Source organism: Monodon monoceros, unplaced genomic scaffold (genome assembly GCF_005190385.1).
Source record: "Monodon monoceros isolate NGI ecotype Baffin Bay Population unplaced genomic scaffold, NGI_Narwhal_1 Super_Scaffold_8, whole genome shotgun sequence".
NCBI lineage: Eukaryota > Metazoa > Chordata > Mammalia > Artiodactyla > Monodontidae > Monodon > Monodon monoceros.
The window spans coordinates 19,295,335-19,315,987 of NW_021703785.1; positions in this window are offsets into that span (position 1 = coordinate 19,295,335).

The window sequence follows — 20,653 nt, forward strand, 5'->3', positions numbered from 1 at the left end:
AAACTAATGAAGAGGAAATAGGCAGTCTACCTGAAAAATAATTCAGTGTAACGATAGTAAAGATGATCCAAAATCTCGGAAATAGAATGGAGGGAATAAAAGAAACATTTAAAAGGACCTAGAAGAACTAAACAGCAAATGAACAATGATGAACAACACAATAAAAGAAATTAAAAATTCTCTGGAAGGAATCAATAGCAGAATAACTGAGGAAGAAGAATGGATAAGTGACCTGGAAGATAAAATAGTGGAAATAACTACCGCAAAGCATAATAAAGAAAAAAGAATGAAAAGAATTGAGGAAAATCTCAGAGACCTCTGGGACAACATTAAAGGCACCAACATTGGAATGATAGGGGTCCCAGAAGGAGAGAAAAATAAAGGGAATGAGAAAATATCTGAAGAGATTATAGTTGAAAACTTCCCTAATATGGGAAAGGAAATAAGTCCAAGAAGCGCAGAGATTCCCATACAGGATAAATCCAAGAAGAAACACTACAAGACATATTTTAATCAAACCATCAAAAATTAAATACAAAAAAAAAATATTAAAAGCAACAAGGGAAAAGCAACAAATAACATACAAGGGAATCCCCATAAGGTTAACAGCTGATCTTTCAGCAGAAACTCTGCAAGCCAGAAGGGTGTGGAAGGACATATTTAAAGTGATGAAAGGGAAAAACCTACCACCAAGATTACCCTACCCAGCAGGGTTCTCATTCAGATTCGAGGGAGAAACTAAAACCTTTAGGGAGAAGCAAAAGCTAAGAGAATTCAGCACCACAAAACCAGCTATATAACAATTGCTAAAGAAACTTCTCTAGGCAGGAAACAAAAGAGAAGGAAAAGACCTACAATAACAAAACAATTAAGAAAATGGTAATAGGAAATACATATCAATAATTACCTTAAATGTAAATGGATTAAATGCTCCAACCAAAAGACATAGACAGGCTGAATGGATACAAAAACAAGACCATATATATGCTGTCTACAAGAGACCACTTCAGACCTAGGGACACATACAGACTGAAAGTAACGGGATGGAAAAAGATATTCCATGTATATGGAAATCAAAGGAAAGCCGGAGTAGCAATTCTCATATCAGACAAAATAGACTTTAAAATAAAGACTATTACAACAGACAAAGAAGGACAACACATAATGATCAAGGTATCAGTCCAGGAAGAAGATCTAACAATTGTAAATAATTATGCATCCAACACAGGAGCACCTCAATACATAAGGGAAATGCTAACAGCCATAAAAGGGGACATCGACAGTGAAACAATCATAGCAGGGGACTTTAACACCCCACTTTCACCAATGGACAGATCATCCAAAATGAAAATAAATAAGGAAACACAAGCTTCAAATGACACATTGAACAAGATGGAGTTAATTAATATTTAGAGGGCATTCCATCCAAAAACAACAGAATACATTCTTTTCTCAAGTGCTCATGGAACGTTCTCCAGGATAGATCATATCTTGGGTCACAAATCAAGCCTTGGTAAATCTAAGAAGATTGAAATCATATCAAGTAACTTTTGTGACCACAATGCTATGAGACTAGCTATCAGTTACAGGGAAAAAAAAAAAACCTGTAAAAAATATAAACACATGGAGGCTAAACAATATGCTACTAAAAACCAAGAGATCACTGAGGAAATCAAAAAATACCTAGCAAGAAATGACAATGAAAACACAATGACCCAAAACCTATGGGATGCAGCAATACAGTTCTAGGAGGGAAGTTTATAGGAATACAGTCCTATCTCATGAAAAAAGAAAAGTCTCAAATAAACAAGCTAACTGTACACCTAATACAATTAGAGAAAGAAGAACAAAAAAAACCTCCAAAGTTAGCAGAGGGAAGGTAATCATAAAGATCAGATCAGAAATAAATGAATAAGAAATGAAGAAAACAATAGTGAAGATCAATAAAACTAAAAGCTGGTTCTTTGAGAAGATAAAAAAAGAATTGATAAACCATTAGGCAGACTCATCAAGAAAAACAGGGAAAAGACTCTCAAATCCACACAATTAGAAATGAAAAAGGAGAAGTGACACTGCAGAAATACAAAGGGTCATGAGAGATTACTATAAGCAACTATATGTCAATAAAATGGACAACCTGGAAGAAACAGACAAATTCTTAGAAAAGCACCACCTTCTGAGACTGAACCCAGAAGAAATAGAAAATATAAACAGACCAATCTCAAGCACTGAAATTGAAACTGATTAAAAATCTTCCAACATACAAAAGCCCAAGACCAGATGGCTTCACAGGCAAATTCTATCAAATACTTAGAGAAGAGTCAACACCTATCCTTCTCAAACTTTTCCAAAATATAGCAGAGCAAGGAGCACTGCCAAACTCATTGTACAGGGCCACTGTCTCCTGATACCAAAAGCAGACAAAGATGTCACAAAAAAAGAAAACTACAGGCCAATATCACTGATGAACATTCATGCAAAAATCCTCAAAAAAATACCAGCAAACAGAATCCAACAGCACATTAAAAGGATCATACACCATGATCAAGTGGGGTTTATCCCAGGAATGCAAGGATTCTTCAACATACACAAATCAATCAATGTGATACACCATATTGACAAATTGAAGGATGAAAACCACTTGATAATCTCAATAGATGCATAAAAAGCTATTGACTTAATTCAACACAAATTTATGATAAAAACCCTCCAGAAAGCAGACATAGAAGGAAGTTACCTCAACACAATATAGGCCATATACGACAAACACACAGCCAACATCATTCTCAGTGGTGAGAAACAAACCATTTCCACTAAGATCAGGAATAAGACAAGGTTGCCCACTCTCACCGCTATTATTCAACATAGTTTTGGAAGTCTTAGCCACAGCAATAAGAGAATAAAACAAAATAAAAGGAATCCAAATCGGAAAAGAAGAAGTAAAACTGTCACTGTTGGCAGATGACATGATACTATACATAGAGAATTTTAAAGATGCTAACAGAAAACTACTAGAGCTAACCAAAGAATTTGGTAAAGTAACAGGTTACAAAATCGATGCACAGAAATCTCTTGCGTTCCTATACATTAATGATGAAAAATCTGAAAGAGAAATTAAGGAAACACTCCCAATTACTATTACAACAAAAAGAATAAAATACCTAGGAATAAACCTACCTAAGGAGACAAAAGACCTGTATGAAGAAAACTATAAGACACTGATGAAAGAAATTAAAGATGATACAAACAGATGGAGAGATATACCATGTTTTTGTATTGGAAGATTCAACATTGTGAAAATGATTATACTACCCAAGGCAATCTACAGATTCTATGCAATTCCTATCAAACTACTAATGGCATTTTTCACAGAACTAGAACAAAAAAATGCACAATTTGTATAGAAACACAAAAGACCCTGAGTAGCCAAAGCAATCTTGATAAAGAAAAACGGAGCTGGAGGAATCAGGGTCCTTGACTTCAGACTCTACTACAAAGCTACAGTAATCGAGACACTATGGTACTAGCACAAAAACAGAAATACAGATCAATGGAACAGGATAGAAAGCCCAGAGATAAACCCACACACATATGGTTACCTTATCTTTGATAAAGGAGGCAAGAATATACCATTGAGAAAAGACAACCTCTTCAATAAGTGGTGCTGGGAAAACAGGACAGCTACACGTAAAAGTATGAAATTAGAACACTCCCTAACACCATACACAAAAATAAACTCCAAATGGATTAAAGACCTAAAGGTAAGGCCAGACATTATCAAACTCTTAGAGGAAAACATAGGCAGAACACTCTATGACATAAATCACAGCAAGATCCTTTTTGACCCACCTCCTAGAGAAATGGAAATAAAAACAAAGATAAACAAATGGGGCCTAATGAAACTTAAAAGCTTTTGCACAGAGAAGGAAACCATAAACAAGATGAAAAGACAACCCTCAGAATGGGAGAAAATATTTGCAAACGAAGCAACTGACAAAGGATTAATCTCCAAAATATACAAGCAGCTCATGCAGCTCAATTTCAAAAAAACGAACAACTGAATCAAAAATTGGGCAGAAGATCTAAATAGACATTTCTCCAAAGAAGATATAGAGATTGCCAACAACCACATGAAAGGATGCTTAACATCACTAATCATTAGAGAAATTCAAATCAAAACTACAATGAGGTATCACCTCCCACCAGTCAGAATGGTCATCATCAAAAAGTCTACAAACAATAAATGCTGGAGAGGGTGTGGAGAAAAGGGAACCCTCTTGCACTGTTGGTGGGAATGTAAATTGATGCAGCCACTATGGAGAACAGTATGGAGGTTCCTTAAAAAACTAAAAATAGAACTATCATATGACCCAGCAATCCCACTACTGGGCATATACCCTGAGAAAACCATAATTCAAAAAGAGTCATGTACCACAATGTTCATTGCAGCTCTGTTTACAATAGCCAGGACATGGTAGCAACTTACATGTCCATTGACAGATGAATGGATAAAGAAGATGTGGCACATATTACAATGGAATATTACTCAGCCATAAAAGAAATGAAAGTTAATTATTTGTAGTGAGGTGTGTGTACCTAGAGTCTGTCATACAGAGTGAAGTAAGCCAGAAAGAGAAAAAACAAATACTGTACACTAACACATACATACGGAATCTAAAAAAAAAATACTTCCGAAGAACCTAGGGGTAGTATAGGAATAAAGACGCAGACATAGAGAGTGGACTTAAAACACGGGGAGGGGGAAGGGTAAGCTGGGACAAAGTGAGAGAATGTCATGGACATATATACACTACCAAATGTAAAATAGATAACTAGTGAGAAGTAGCCGCATAGCACAGGGAGATCAGCTTGGTGCTTTGTGACCACCTAGAGGGGTGGGATAGGGAGGTGGGAGGGAGACGCAAGAGGGAGGAGATATGGGGATATATGTATACATGTAGCTGATTCACTTTGTTATACAGCAGAAACTAACACACCATTGTAAAGCAATTATACTCCAATAAAGATGTTAAAATAAATTAAAAAAAAAAAAAGGGAATCCTCCTACTCTGTTGGTGGGAATGTAAATTGTTGCAGCCACTATGGAAAACAGTACGGATGTTCCCTAAGCAGTTAAAAATAGAGTTGCCATATGATCCAAAAATCCCACTACTGGGCATATATACAGAGAAAACTCTAATTCAAAAAGATACATGCACCCCAATATTCATAACATCATTATTTACAATAGCCAAGACATGGAAGGAACCTAAATGTCTATTGATGAATGAAGGGATAAAGAAGATGTGGCATATAGATACAATGGAATATTTCTCAACATTAAAAAATAATGAAATAATGCCATTTGCAGCAACATGGATGGACCTAGAGGTTATCATAGTAAGTGAATTAAGTCAGACAGACAAAGAAAAATATCATATGGTATTACTTATATGTGGAATCTAAAATATGACACAAATGAACTTATTTACAAAACAGAAACAGACTCACAGACATAAAGAACAAATTTATGGTTACCAAAGGGTAAAGGGGTTGGCGGAGGGATAAATTAGGAGTTTTGGATTAGCAGATACCAACTACTATTTATAAAATAAAATAACAACAAGGGGGAAAAAAGCAAGAAACTAACCTTGGTTCTGTTACGCCATTAAAGTTAAATTTGGTTGTTAGGACAGTGTCTATACCAGGATACAAAACTTCATATATGAAGAGGCTAATTTTGTTAAAAAAAAGTATATACTAAAACAAAAAAATATATGAGCAGGTTGTCTAGATGAAATTATCAGGGGAGACTCTTAGAGAGGGTGACAATTGAGTCCTGAATATGTGGTAGGAACCCGATAACTAGCACAGGGAATGGTATTGGTGAAAATCATTTCAGTGACAGTTGTAAGGCAGTTATCAGTACTGTCTGTATGACTTTTTTCTATTGGCAGTTAGTGATGGCAAGAGAAGTTCCAACTGAAAGATAGAACAAACTATAGAGACTCAAATTTCAGAAAATCCAGAGCGTTTATGGAGTATAGTCGATAAGCGTATTAGTTTAGCTAAAAAGTATACTACAATTTAGAGGGACTATGATAGAAAAAACTGGAAGAACAGATATGAGGACACACTGCATCCAGCCTTGAATACCAAATGCATCAATTGTAATTAATTTGGTGAGCAGGGGAGCAAATGATGGTATTGAGTAAGAGAGTAACGTGAACAGAACTGAGGTTTAGAGGAGATTCACTTGGCAGCTGTGAGAAGTCTCCTTTGAACATTTGATATTAATGTTTCACTGCTTGTAATTAGCTGTCATTGTTGAAAGAGAATCATGTTCATTTTGACAAATTTCTCTTGCTGAAACAGAATTAAAATTTAAAAAGACCTAACAATGGTGTATTGATTTTGTTTCTGATTTACATGCTAATCATAGATTTATAATTTTTTAAAAAAAATATGAATGAAAACAATAAAAGCATGCAGTATGGGTTGAAGATTTCTGGAAATGTGGTTTTACAAAACCATAAAATTATAAGCATAGTATACAACTATATAAAACAGGAATCTTTTTTATGGAATTGTCTCAAGATCTCATAAATCATATATTGGTAAAATATATGTTGATAATTGATCATAGAATTTGCTTAATAATTGGTCAATGAATACATTTCTTTGTTTATCTTATTTTTTAACTCTATTAAGGTATACTTGACAATTTTAAAATGTATATATTTAAGGTGTACATGATGATTTGATATTTGTATACATTGTGAAATATTCCCCACAATTAAGCTAATTAACCTAGCCATCGCTTCACAGAGCTACATTTTTTGTATGTGTGGTGAGAACACTTAAGATCTACCCTCTTAACAAATTTCAAATATATGATACAATATTGTTAACTATAATCACATTGTTGTACATTATCTATCCAGAATTTATTTGCCTCGCATAATTGAAATTTTGTACCCCTTGACCAACCTCTAGCCATATTCCTCTCCCATCAACTGCTGGTAAACAATATTCTACTCTTTGTTTCTATGAATTTGACATTTTTAGATTCCACATACAAATGAGATCATGCAGTATTTGTGTCTCTGCATGTGTCTTACTTCATTTAGGAGATGTCCTCAAAGTACATAATGTCATTGTCTGTGGCAGAATTTTATTCTTTTTTTAAAATTGAAAACTGTTTTAGTGTGTGTGTGTTACATTTTATTTATGCATTCATCCATTGACAGACATTTAGTTTGGTTGCATGTCTTGACTATTGTGAATAATGCTGAAATGAACATGGGAGTGCAAATATGTCTTCAAGATACTGATTTTCTTTCCTTAGGACATATACGCAGAAGTGGAATTGCTATATCATGTGGCAGCTCTATTTTAATTTTTGAGGAACCTCCATATTTTTTCCGTAATAACTGTACCACTTTACATTTTTTCCAACAGTGTACAAGAATTTCTTTTTCTCTATATCCTCACCAACACCTGTTATCGCTTATCTTTTTGATAATAGCCATCCTAACCTGTGTGTGGTGATATCTCATTGTGATCTGGATTTGCATTTTCTTACTAATGAAGTTGAACATCTTTTAATATGCCTGCTGGTGATTTTTATGTCTTCTTTTGAGAAATGTCTATTTGGGTCTTGCCCACTTTAATTGGGTTATTTGGGCTTTTTTTTTTTATTGAGTTGCATGAGTTCTTTATATATTTTGAATATTAATCCCTTATCAGATATATGGCTTGCATATATTTGTTCCCGTTCTGTAAGTTACCATTTTCACTCTGTTGATTATTTCCTTTGCTGTGCAAAAGCTTTTCATGTATGATCCAATTCATTTTGTCTATTTTTGCTTTTGTTATCTGTACTTTTGCTGTCATATACAAAAAATTATAGCCCAGATCAATATCAAGAAGTTTTTCCCTATATTTTTGGTAGAAGTTTTACAATTTCACTTTACATTTAATTTTTTAATCCATTTTGAGTTGTTTTTTTGTATGTGGTGTGAGATGAGTCTAATTTCATCCTTTAGCAGGTGGATACCCAGTTCTCCCAGCACCATTTATTGAAGAGACTTTCATTTCCTTCACTGTATGTTCTTGGCAGTCTAAAAGATAAGTAGGCTTTAGATGTATGGATCTATTTCTGGGCTGTATATTCTGTTCCATTGGTCTATATGCCTGTTTTTATACAAATACCATACTCTCTTGAGAGCAGGGAAAGGGGGAGAGCATATATGTCTCCAAAAGATTTGAGAAAATTCCTTTTAGTCTACTGGAATGTTGATGCAGAGAGAAAGAGCTCAGAATCTTCTGCCATTTTATAACATTGGGCTTCCATTTGGGGCCTTCAGCTGCACAAGAAAATTGCAATAGTGCCACTTGGTTTCCATGTTAAGATGCCTTAAAAAATCCATAATTTACTGAGTCACTGAATCCGTAACTGCTGATGGACAGCTGTCTTGGAAATCTCCCAAGAAAAAGAGTTTAAAATTTTTGTAACACAATCCCCAACCAGAAATGAGGAAAAAGTACATTTTTGCAGCTCATGATCATATTATAAATTATATATTAAATATCATACTCCATATTACAAATATTGCATATAATGTATTATACATTTCATGTAACATTATATATTTAAACATGGAATATATACTATATATCATGCTATTTAGTATGTACAGTATATTTTATACTACGTATAATGCTATATATTATAAATTTCAATTCTTACAATAATCTTATGAGTTGGAAAATTTTATTGCCCAAATCTTATAGATGAAAACTGAAACTAGCTGTGAAAAGCATATTATTCTCGTTTTCTAGTCTAGAGAAAGCTTAGGGTTAAAAATGTGAGATAAGCCATATCCAAAGGGGAAATGCTATTAAGTCACTTGTGAATTTCTCTTATATGGCAAGTAGAACTACTGCCAGTGTTCCAGTGACATTCAGGTGACCTTGGCATGCCCTTTAGTTTTCAGTTCTACCCAAGGTACCTTAATTTTCTGCCGCTTGGAGGCACTCTTGCACCATAGGACAGAACTTTCTGGCTTTGAACTTGGCCTCTTGGGGACCTCAGAGGTTAAGACGGAGGCTTAAGCAACAATCTGTAAAATCTGCACACCTTAATCAATGAAGTTGGTGATCAGAACCTGGCTTTACCGTCAGGTAAAATATTGGTGTCACTATTTCAGCTGTGTGCTGAACACAGAAACTACCGATAGATCCCATGTCCTTCAAGTTTTGGGACCCTACCAATACTTCCCTTCCAGACAGGTGGTAGGTGGCCTCGAGCATTCCAGGCTGTGGTGGGACCTGCCTTCAGACTGCAGAGCCTGGAGATGACTGCCTGCTAGGATGAGGCAACGTAGGTAGAAAGACCAAACACGGAATCAATCAGACGGTCCTAGGTTTAAATACAGAAGGAATACATAAGAGGTCAGAAAGTACCCATCTTCAGGGACTTTGACTGGAGTGTGGGGAATTACATCTGGTTAGCTTCCTTGAAGGACTAAAGCTACAGGACTTTTTTTCAGGTTTCCCTGGCTGCTGATGGGGAGGTAGCAGTTAAGGGAGCTAATCTAGCTAAAACTGAATTAGAACTATGATTAAGAATTGGGAAAATGTTTCAAGTTTTAGGGTTATTTACAATACTACCTGTACATATAATAGTAAAAACTTATATTAAATATTTGTTATATGGAATCATTTTTAGAATCATATACATTAAAATCAGTGATACACTATCATGTACTCTAAGTTTTTAGTAAAAACTTTTCTTGTTAAAATTAATGGGAAACACCCAAGTACAATCTGCAAAAACAATAGAATAATGTTCTTCTGTTCCTTATCTGCCTGTGTGACCCTGAGTAGCCCAATTTATAATATTCTAACTGCAAAATGAGCTCAAGGATCTCTAATATCCTTGTAGCTTCAAATTCTTTGGTTTTTATAAACCAGGCACAACCACAAAATACATTTTTTAATTGGCATGAGATTATATCTCCTCTAAATAAAATACAAGAAAGACTATTGCTCTTAACTGTTTGATATAGTGACTTCTCTTGTTTTTCCTCTTGCTGCAAGAACATGGCTTAACAACTGTGATGTTTGATGAAAACTGAAGACTTTTTTAAGTCAAAAATAAATAAATTGGAGTGCTTACTCAGAAATGCAACAGATGTGTTTCAATGTTTACAACCACAGATGTTAGATGTTTCCAGATGGCAACAAGGTTGTCAGTCTTCAATTTCCTTGAGAAAGAACTATATAATGATGGGTAGTTAAAAACCAGTTTCATAGTTTTTTAGTGATGCTAGTCATGAAATTCTACAGTTTGCTTGAAATATATGTCCAATGTAGCTTTCATCTAGTTGTACACATTTAGTTCAAACATTTAAAACAGTGTTCATTTAATTTTATTCCGTACCAAATACTGACACATAGGTTCACAACAGTTTTTTGATTAAAGTCACCATTTTAAAAATTCTTGAATATTACTTAGTTAAGTTATGGCTATGGACTCAAAATATTAGCAAATAGAATGGTGAATTTTTTAAAAAAATGTATGCCCTTGAGTTATTTGATCAATCTCTGCCTAGACTGTGTTTCATAAATAACAGTATTTAATACCTGCTGTATTTTTACTTTGTACCCAGCACTGTGCCAAATACTTTATATATGGTTCTATTTCACATGCAAACCTGCAACAATGCTATGAAAAAGTTACTGTTATTATCCTCATTTTGCAGGTGAATAATTGAGGCTTAGGGAGGTTATATAACTTGCCAAACTTCATACCACCAAGCAAATGATAAAGTTGAGTCAAATCCAGAAATCCTGATTCCACAAGTCCAAGTTCTTAACCAATATACCCTACAATGTCCAAGTGCGCCATCTTTGTGGGACATATGATCTTATCTCATAATCATCACAATTGCATGAGATAAATAATTTTTCTAAATTATTAAAGAGAGGAAACTAAAACATGGAGATAATCGAATTAAGATCATCAAGGAGCACTTCAATGCTCCAGGTTGTCAAGGATTGTCAAAAGATTCTAGAAGTCTTGCTCCGAGTACTCTAAAGCTGCAAATCATGAGGAGTCCCAGAGGTCTCCATCATTTCCTATTACCCCATGAACAAGTAAAACCCCTTCCTAACATAATAGCTGGCCAGGCATGCTTAGCCTCGCCTGATCCACCCCAATTATATGCTTATGAACTAAATCGTTCGCTGAATATTACAGTTGAATGAATATATTTTAGACATAAAAGTTCTCAAAAATTTACCTGCTATGCATCTTTTTTTTGGCTTTTAGTTTTCTCACTTTTTCAGGTTTCTTGAGGTATAGTAGACAAAATTTTAATATATATATATAAAGTTTACAATGTGATGATTTGAAATGCACATGCATTGTGAAAGGATTATCTCTCTTTATTCAGTTAACACATCCGTCACCTTACATATTTACCTTTTTATTTTTTTAAGATTTCACTTATAAGTGATACCATAAAGTATTTGTCCTTCTCTGTTTGGCATAATGCCCACCAGGTTAATTCTACGTTGTCAAGAATGGCAGGATTTCCTTCTTTTAAAAGCCTGAATATAATATTCCATTGTATATATGTACTGTATCTTCTTTAATCTGTAGACAGACACTTAGATTGTTTCCACACCTTGGCTATTGTAAATAATGTTGCAATGAGCATAGAAGTATAAATAGCTCTTCAAGACAATGAATGATTTTGTTTTTTTCAGCTATACCCGGAAGTGGGATTGCTGGATCATATGGCAATTCTATTATTAATTTCTTGTGGAGCCTCCATGTGATGTGATATCTCATTGTGGTTTTGAATTTGCATTTCCATGATGATTAGTGATGTTGCATACCTTTTCATGTACCTGTTGACCTTGTCAACATTTGACATTTTTGGAGAGGCTAAGATCTTAAAATAAGTGTTAAGGAAATATATATATTTTTAGATCATAAGCCTTTACACAGTATATTATGCTTGAAGTCCTAATATAGAACTTTTGTGAATAATTAACTAGTACACACCTTCACTACACAGTAATTACTAGAAGCTGAACTAACTGCTAAGTAGGAAAATAATTGTAACAGAGAGAACCAGTATTCAGGAACAGATGTCTTCTTTGGTTATTTATTGGCTTTAGAGTGCCAAGAAAAGTATTGAGGCTGCTAAAAATACAAAACAAAAATATTGCATAGGTTTGAATCACCTGGGCTTCACTGAATGTACAGACATATAAAGAATGTGAACACAACCTTGGTAGAATTTCCTGATGGTATTAGTTGTTCTTTGATCCTACAGGAAAATAATGAAAGATTTGGAAGATACTTTTATGTCTTCATACTTCTAGTGTTAATTTCTGCAAAGTTTGTATCTGTTAACAAATGTGACTCAAGAACTTGGGTGGGAGAACCTTAAATTTGGGCATGCTGTAAGAATCAGAGACCTAATATTGGGCAATAAGTGAAGTGACTGAGTTTCATGAGTAACAAAATCTGAAAATGTTCTAGGGAAAGCTTAAATATCCAACATTTGAAATTAATTTATTCTTACAGTATATGCAATTTCAGTAACAATGGACAAATATTTGCGAATATTTGAGCTCACGAGGAAACTAGTCACTTCATAGTCCAGGTGAATAACACCTCCTAGAGTTGTGCCATTTCTAACTTGCATGGCTGTATGTGGCACTTTTCATGCGGGGATGTCAGGATAAAGTGGTCTTTGTGCTTGCCCTAATCACTAATACGAGAGTAGGAAAAAAAGGAATCCCCTTTCGTTTTAAAGTGGAAGGCACTGTAACGGGATAAGATGGGATAAAAGGGAAGGCTAGGTCAAGGAAACATTAATATTAAGAGCAGTAGTCCTGAAAAGCACATTTTATTAAAAACAACAGTTACCAAACCACCAACAGCCTTTACGCTATCCATATTATAGAACGCAAAATGTGAAAGATGAAAACTAAGTCAGAGAAGATAAGGTGACTACATAGAGACTGGTAACTTCTGCAAATGTGGAGCTAGATGTGTATTTCTTGCAGAGGTGTGAGTGTACGTGTGTGTGCATCTGTGTGTGTTCGTGTGGTTTGTCTCACATTTCTTCCATTTCTTATTCTGTTAAAAAATACAAACCCACTTCCCAAAGCCAGGAGATAAACATGACCCAAATCAGGACATCTGATTCATTCTCCAAGATTTTACTAACTAAAACTAGTGGGGAAGGTTTTACCTGACAGGCCATTGAATTGTAAGCATGAATCCAGAGCTACCAGCACACGTCCCTCCTGTAGATAGCCCTGACTGCCCTAGAATATAGCTAAAATAATTTAGAAAGAAAATCAGAAAAGACTGATGTAGAGAGCATCCTGAAGACATTCAGTTCCATGGTTCTACTCAACATCAGTTTCACCTTTACCCCTCCTGGACACGTGGAACAATATATTTCATTTTGAAGTTGAGCTAGTTTGCATTGCTCATGGCACATTTCTGTCATGTAACACTGTTGACATTTATATTCATAATAGTGACTATTACAGAGAAATTAATACAGCAGTGGAAACTGTGACCATGGCTCTATAGGCTTTCAAGTAAAATACATGTATATGTGTGTGTGGGGGGGGGGGTGTTTTGCCAGTTCCAAGGCACAGAGAGCTGAGAAAAATATAAGTGGCCCAGAGAAACAAAAGACTATATACAAAAAATATGGGAGTTAAAAAGAAATCATGCCAGGCTTCCTGGGTTGCAGAAAATTGCAGAAAGCTCAGGAAAAGGTGTAGAGGCCTGGTGCTAACAAGAATAAATTCATGCCGGGTAAATGTTCCAACCCTTAGGCCACATGGTTTGGTGAAGCATATGGCAGTGGTGTCATGTAGTGGATGTCAAATAATTGTACTTGGAAATTCTTTATGGCTACTGTATTTAAACTGTATTCCATTGTAATAATTGTGTGGATTGATATTATTCATTTCAAGTAGATAAAAATGCATATATCTTGTTTGCAATTAAATTTGTAAACTTGTAATTTTATGGGTTACTATTATAAATATGAATATATGGATATAAAGGAACCCATGCATTCAGCCCTGGACAAGAACTGGGGAGAATAAAATGGATTACCACATTGATAGCACAACTCTGATATGCGTAAACTATTTCTCCAGACAAGTAGGCAAGAAGTTGGGACAGATATTCTTAATCCACATCCTTGATATTGAAACTAAAACAGCGGTAGGACACATTACCTATATATTAACAGCCCTGAAATGGTTCTAATCTAATCCCTAATAAAAGTTAGAAAGCTGGCACTTCTAGAAGTCTCTCCAAGGTATATGGTGCCTAAAATATCCTGCAGAGGAGGAAAAGCGAGTCTGAAAATATCTACCACTCTCAAGAGTCACCAGCTTGACAAATGAAAAAAAATTTTTTGGAGTTAGGTGCTTATCATAGTGTATTTATGAAAATCTACTTCAGGATTAGAAAGCCTTATAATAACTCTAAAATATTTGTTGATCAGGAATCCCATACTGAGAGAATGAAACAAATATAACATTCTAAGTAACAGTAAGAGGTAAAGGCTGAGAAGTTTTCAGAACTAAACAAAGGTGTCACCATTCATGTTCAAGTCACATAGGATCCTGAACAGGAACACTGAGCTAGGGCTAGTGCAAGAGCAACAAAAGTACTGGAATATAAAGTTATAAACACACTTATAACATATATTTTTAATTATTTTAAACACAAATATAATATAGAGAGCTGTGTAGAAAATCTCATACATCTGGACAACTCTACCCTTCCAAAATCCATCCACAGACCTAGTTTTCAAATCCTTCTTTCTATTATCTTCGTTCAGATTACCATCGACTCTCATCTGATTTTCTGCAACTGGTCTCCCTGCCTACATTCTTGCTAACTATAAACCTGTTTTCTACTTTACAACAAGAGTGATCTAGCTAATACACAAATATCATAGAGCTGTCTCCAGTGATTCTGTCTATGCTTGGAAAAAGGAAGTCCAAAGTCTTTACACATTATATTAGGTCCTCCTTGCCTGTCGATACTCATGTCCCTATTTATACTATTTATACTTCAGCTATACTTAAGTCCTATTATTTCTTGATATCCGAACCGTGTGATCTCTAGCCTCTTACTGTTTTCAAATACTCTTGCCTTTGCCAGGGACCTACATCTGTAGCTCCCATAACACACACATAGAACTGACTCTGCTCACATATACAAATAACCAAGATGCCGACGGTAGGCATAGGATGTGCTCGCTGTCATTATTCTGATGCTACGATGGGAATATCTCTTTCATAACATTAACGGAAAACATGGCAGTGCCCATGCCTTTGTCTATTTACCTGTCTAACCTGAGAGCCTCTTTGGAAAAAGGATTTTATCATATATACTCTTATAACTTTTAATATTTTGTGTTTTTAGCACATTCTACTACATGCTCAAAAGTCATTTATTGCATGGATAAACAGATGAGCATATTCTGTATGTTTATGCACCAATCATACCTTAATTGATTCAGCAGGCATCATTAAAAGTGTGATCTAAAAATGATCTATATTAATGTTAAATCTGTCACTGGAGTATGAAAATATTCCAAATGATGTGAGAAAAACTCATATATTGAAGCTCTTCTCATTTTGTTGGTGTTTCTACTGATAAAGTATTACATATGGATGAACTACTTAACATTTTTGAATCTCTATGGGTATGCAAAATGTATATACTCATAGACATCTCACTTATTATTTTGAGAATTAAACGTGAAACATATGTAAAAGTTACTAACCTATCAACTCCCTAATTGTAGGTGCAAATAATTATCATTCTCCTTTCTTGATTGAAAAGTTATTATCCAGCATCTCTCTCATCTCAGAGAAATAAAAATTGTGAATGAACATGATGGAGTGATATGGTAGAACATTCCTGCCAAAGCCTATCACGCTAGATCAGCTTTACTGATCCTTAAAATTTGGCTTAGGAATACTTTTATTCATGTTTTATATTGGTTTCAAGAGACCATAAAAGAAAAAATGTATCACAAATATTTAGCATAGAAAACCATAAGTTTCCTCTAAAGAATTTTATTCATTTGTGGTAAACGTTATTAGCTGCTCTCTCTCCTTCCTTGCCAACAAAACCACTACCTTGTTTAAGGCCACCAAATGCCTGGTCAGAGGGATATATCCTGATTAATTTTTTTTTTGCGGTACGCGGGCCTCTTACTGTTGTGGCCCCTCCCACCGCGGAGCACAGGCTCCGGACGCGCAGGCTCAGCGGCCATGGCTCACGGGCCCAGCCGCTCCGCGGCATGCGGGATCCTCCCGGACCGGGGCACGAACCCGCTTCCCCGAGTCCATCGGCAGGCAGACTCCCAACCACTGCGCCACCAGGGAAGCCCTATCCTGATTAATCTTAACCAGTCGTAGTAAGCACACTCTGCTCTGCCAGATATCCACTGGATACTCAAGTTTCCAGTTTCCTTTTAGTCAGGGCTGGCCATGTGACAAAGTTTTGGTCAACACAGCATAAAATGAAATCTTCAGGGTGTAGGTAGTCTTTGGTCAGAAAGCTTTTGCTTTCTGATAGCAGATGTATCATGAGTATAACTAACTCCTACAAACCCGCTTTGCTTCGCCCCTTTGACCACAACGTATGGATGTGATACCAGGAGATAATTACAACATTCGTGTGATCCTGAAGTAACAGGAAAAAATGCCAAGTGTCTGAGGATTTTAGAATAAATACATAAAGGGTGTTTGGTACCTTGACTGCTTCATGGAGCTGTTGCATCCAAACTAGAAGGACTTACCTGCAAACTTCATGTGAGTGAAGGGTTACAAAACATTCCATCCCCAGAATGGGCCTTTTAGTTTTATTGATTATTTTGATCTGTAGGTACTTGAAAAATAGCAAATTCAGACAGGGATTCTCTCTGAACTCCCCTATCTGCCTAAAGACATTCTCCAAAAGGAACTCAGTTGTCATAAATCGCCTCCACAAAAGTTACATCAACCAGGGAAGGCTGATTCTTATTAAAGGAGAAGAGACTAGACGTCCACACCACACTCAGACCACTTTGTCACAAACTATCATGCCTCCCATCTGTTCTTCCATGGCCCATTCATTTTGTTTCTAGGTATTTTTTGATTTCCTCTTTGATTTCTTCAGTGATCACTTCGTTATTAAGTAGTGTATTGTTTAGCCTCCATGTGTTTGTATTTTTTACAGGTCTTTTCCTGTAATTGATACGTAGTCTCATAGCGCTGTGGTCGGAAAAGATACTTGATACGATTTCAAGTTTCTTAAATTTACCAAGGCTAGATTTGTGACCCAAGACATGATCTACCCTGGAGAATGTTCCATGAGCACTTGAGAAAAATGTGTATTCTGTTGTTTTTGGATGGAATGTCCTATAAATATCAATTAAGTCCATCTTGTTTAATGTATCATTTAAAGCTTGTGTTTCCTTATTTATTTTCATTTTGGATGATCTGTCCATTGGTGAAAGTGGGGTGTTAAAGTCCCCTACTATGAATGTGTTACTGTCGATTTCCCCTTTTATGGCTGTCAGCATTTGCCTTATGTATTGAGGTGCTCCTATGTTGGGTGCATAAATATTTACAATTGTTATATCTTCTTGGATCATTCCCTTGATCATTATGTAGTGGCCTTCTTTGTCACTTCTAATACTCTTTATTTTAAAGTCTATTTTGTCTGATATGAGAATTGCTACTCCAGCTTTCTTCTGATTTCCATTTGCATGGAATATCTTTTTCCATCCTCTCATTTTCAGGCTGTATGTGTCCCTAGGTCTGAAGTGGGTCTCTTGTAGACAGCATATATATGGGTCTTGTTTTTGTATCCATTCAGTGTGTGTCTTTTGGTGGGAGCATTTAATCCATTTACATTTAAGGTAATTATCGATATGTATGTTCCTATTCCCATTTTCTTAATTGTTTTGTGTTTGTTATTGTAGGTCTTTCCCTTCTCTTGTGTTTCTTGCCTAGAGAAGTTCCTTTAGCATTTGTTGTAAAGCTGGTTTGGTGGTGCTGAATTATCTCAGCTTTTGCTTCTCTGTAAAGGTTTTAATTTCTCCATCAAATCTGAATGAGATCCTTGCTGGGTAGAGTAATCTTGCTTGTAGGTTTTTCTCCTTCATCACTTTAAATATGTCCTGCCACTCCCTTCTGGCTTGCAGAGTTTCTGCTGAAAGATCAGCTGTTAACCTTATGGGGATTCCCTTGTGTGTTATTTGTTGTTTTTCCCTTGCTGCTTTTAATATGTTTTCTTTGTATTTAATTTTTGATAGTTTGATTAATATGTGTCTTGGCATGTTTCTCTTTAGATTTATCCTATATGGGACTCTCTGCGCTTCCTGGACTTGATTAACTATTTCCTTTCCCATATTAGGGAAGTTTTCAACTATAATCTCTTCAAATATTTTATCAGTCCCTTTCTATTACTCTTCTTCTTCTGGAACCCCTATAATTCGAATGTTGGTGCCTTTAATGTTGTCCCAGAGGACTCTGAGACTGTCCTTAGTTCTTTTCATTCTTTTTTCTTTATTCTGCTCTGCAGTAGTTATTTCCACTATTTTATCTTCCAGGTTACTTATCCGTTCTTGTGTCTCAGTTATTATGCTATTGATCCCATCAAGAGTATTTTTAATTTCATTTATTGTGTTGTTCATCATTGTTTGTTTCATCTTTAGTTCTTCTAGGTCCTTGTTAAATGTTTCTTGCATTTTGTCTATTCTGTTTCCAAGATTTTGGATCATTTTTACTATCATTATTCTGAATTCTTTTTCAGGTAGACTGCCTATTTCCTCTTCATTTGTTAGGTCTGGTGGGTTTTTATCTTGCTCCTTCATCTGCTGTGTGTTTTTCTGTCTTCTCATTTTGCTTATCTTACTGTGTTGGGGTCTCCTTTTCACAGGCTGCAGGTTCGTAGTTCCCATTGTCCGTCCCCAGTGGCTAAGGTTGGTTCAGTGGGTTGTGTAGACTTCCTGGTGGAGGGGACTAGTGCCCGTGTACTGGTGGATGAGGCTGTATCTTGTCTCTCTGGTGGGCAGGTCCAGGTCTGGTGGTGTGTTTTGGGGTGTCTGTGGCCTTATGATTTTAGGCAGCCTCTCTGCTAATGGGTGGGGTTGTGTTCCTGTCTTGCTAGTTGTTTGGCATAGGGTGTCCAGCACTGTAGCTTGCTGGTCGTTGAGTGAAGTTGGGTGCTGGCGTTGAGATGGAGATCTCTGGGAGATTTTCGCCGTTTGATATTATGTGGAGCTGGGAGGTCTCTTGTGGACCAGTGTCCTGAAGTTGGCTCTCCCACCTAAGAGGCACAGCACTGACTCCTGGCTGCAGCACCAAGAGCCTTTCATCCACACGGCTCCTCAATTTGGGATGATTCATTGTCTGTTCATGTATTCCACAGGTGCAGGGTACATCAAGTTGATTGTGGAGGTTTAATCCGCTGCTTCTGAGGCTGCTGGGAGAGAGTTCCCTTTCTCATCTTTGTTCTCACAGCTCCCTGGGGCTCAGCTTTGGATTTGGCCCCGCCTCTGCGTATACGTCGCCGGAGGGCGTCTGTTCTTCGCTCAGACAGGACGGGGTTAAAGGAGCCGCTGACTCGGAGGCTCTGGCTCACTCAGGCCGGGGGTGGGGGAGGGGGTGGGAGTGGGGGAGGGGGGGAGGGAGGGGCACGGAGGGCAGGACGGGCCTGCGGCGGCAGAGGCCGGCGTGATGTTGCACCAGCCTGAGGCGCACCGTGCGTTCTCTCGGGGGAGTTGTCGCTGGATCCCGGGAACGCGGCAGTGGCGGGCTGCACAGGCTCCCCGGAAAGGAGGTGTGGATAGTTACCTGTGCTCGCACACAGGCTTCTTGGCGGCGGCAGCAGCAGCCTTAGCGTCTCCTGCCTGTCTCTGGGGTCCGCGCTTTTAGCCGCGGCTCACGCCCGTCTCTGGAGTTCCTTTAAGCAGTGCTCTTAATCCCCTCTCCTCGCGCACCAGTAAACAAAGAGGTAAGAAAAAGTCTCTTGCCTCTTCGGCAGCTCCAGACCTTTTCCCGGACTCCCTCCCGGCGCGGCCGTGGTGCACTAACCCCTTCAGGCTGTGTTTACACCATCAACCCCAGTCCTCTCCCTGCGCTCTGACCAAAGCCCTAGCCTCAGCTTGCAGCCCCGCCCGCTCCGGCAGGTGAGCATACAAGCCTTTCGGGCTGGTGAGTGCCGGTTCTCCCCGATCCTCCGTGCGGGAATCTCTCAGCTTTGCCCTCCGCACCCCTGTTGCTGTGCTCTCCTCCGCGGCTCTGAAGCTTTTCCCCTCCGCCACCCGCAGTCTCCGCCCGTGAAGGGGCTTCCTAGTGTGTGGAAACTTCCTCCTTCACAGCTCCCTCCCGCTGGTGCAGGTCCCGTCCCTATTCTTTTGCTTCTGTTTTTTCTTTTTTTCTTTTGCCCTACCCAGGTACGTGGGGGGTTTCTTGCCTTTTGGGAGGTCTGAGGTCTTCTGCCAGCATTCAGTAGGTGTTGTTCCACGTGTAGATGCATTTCTTGTGTATCTGTGGGGAGGAAGGTGATTGTTCCACGTGTAGA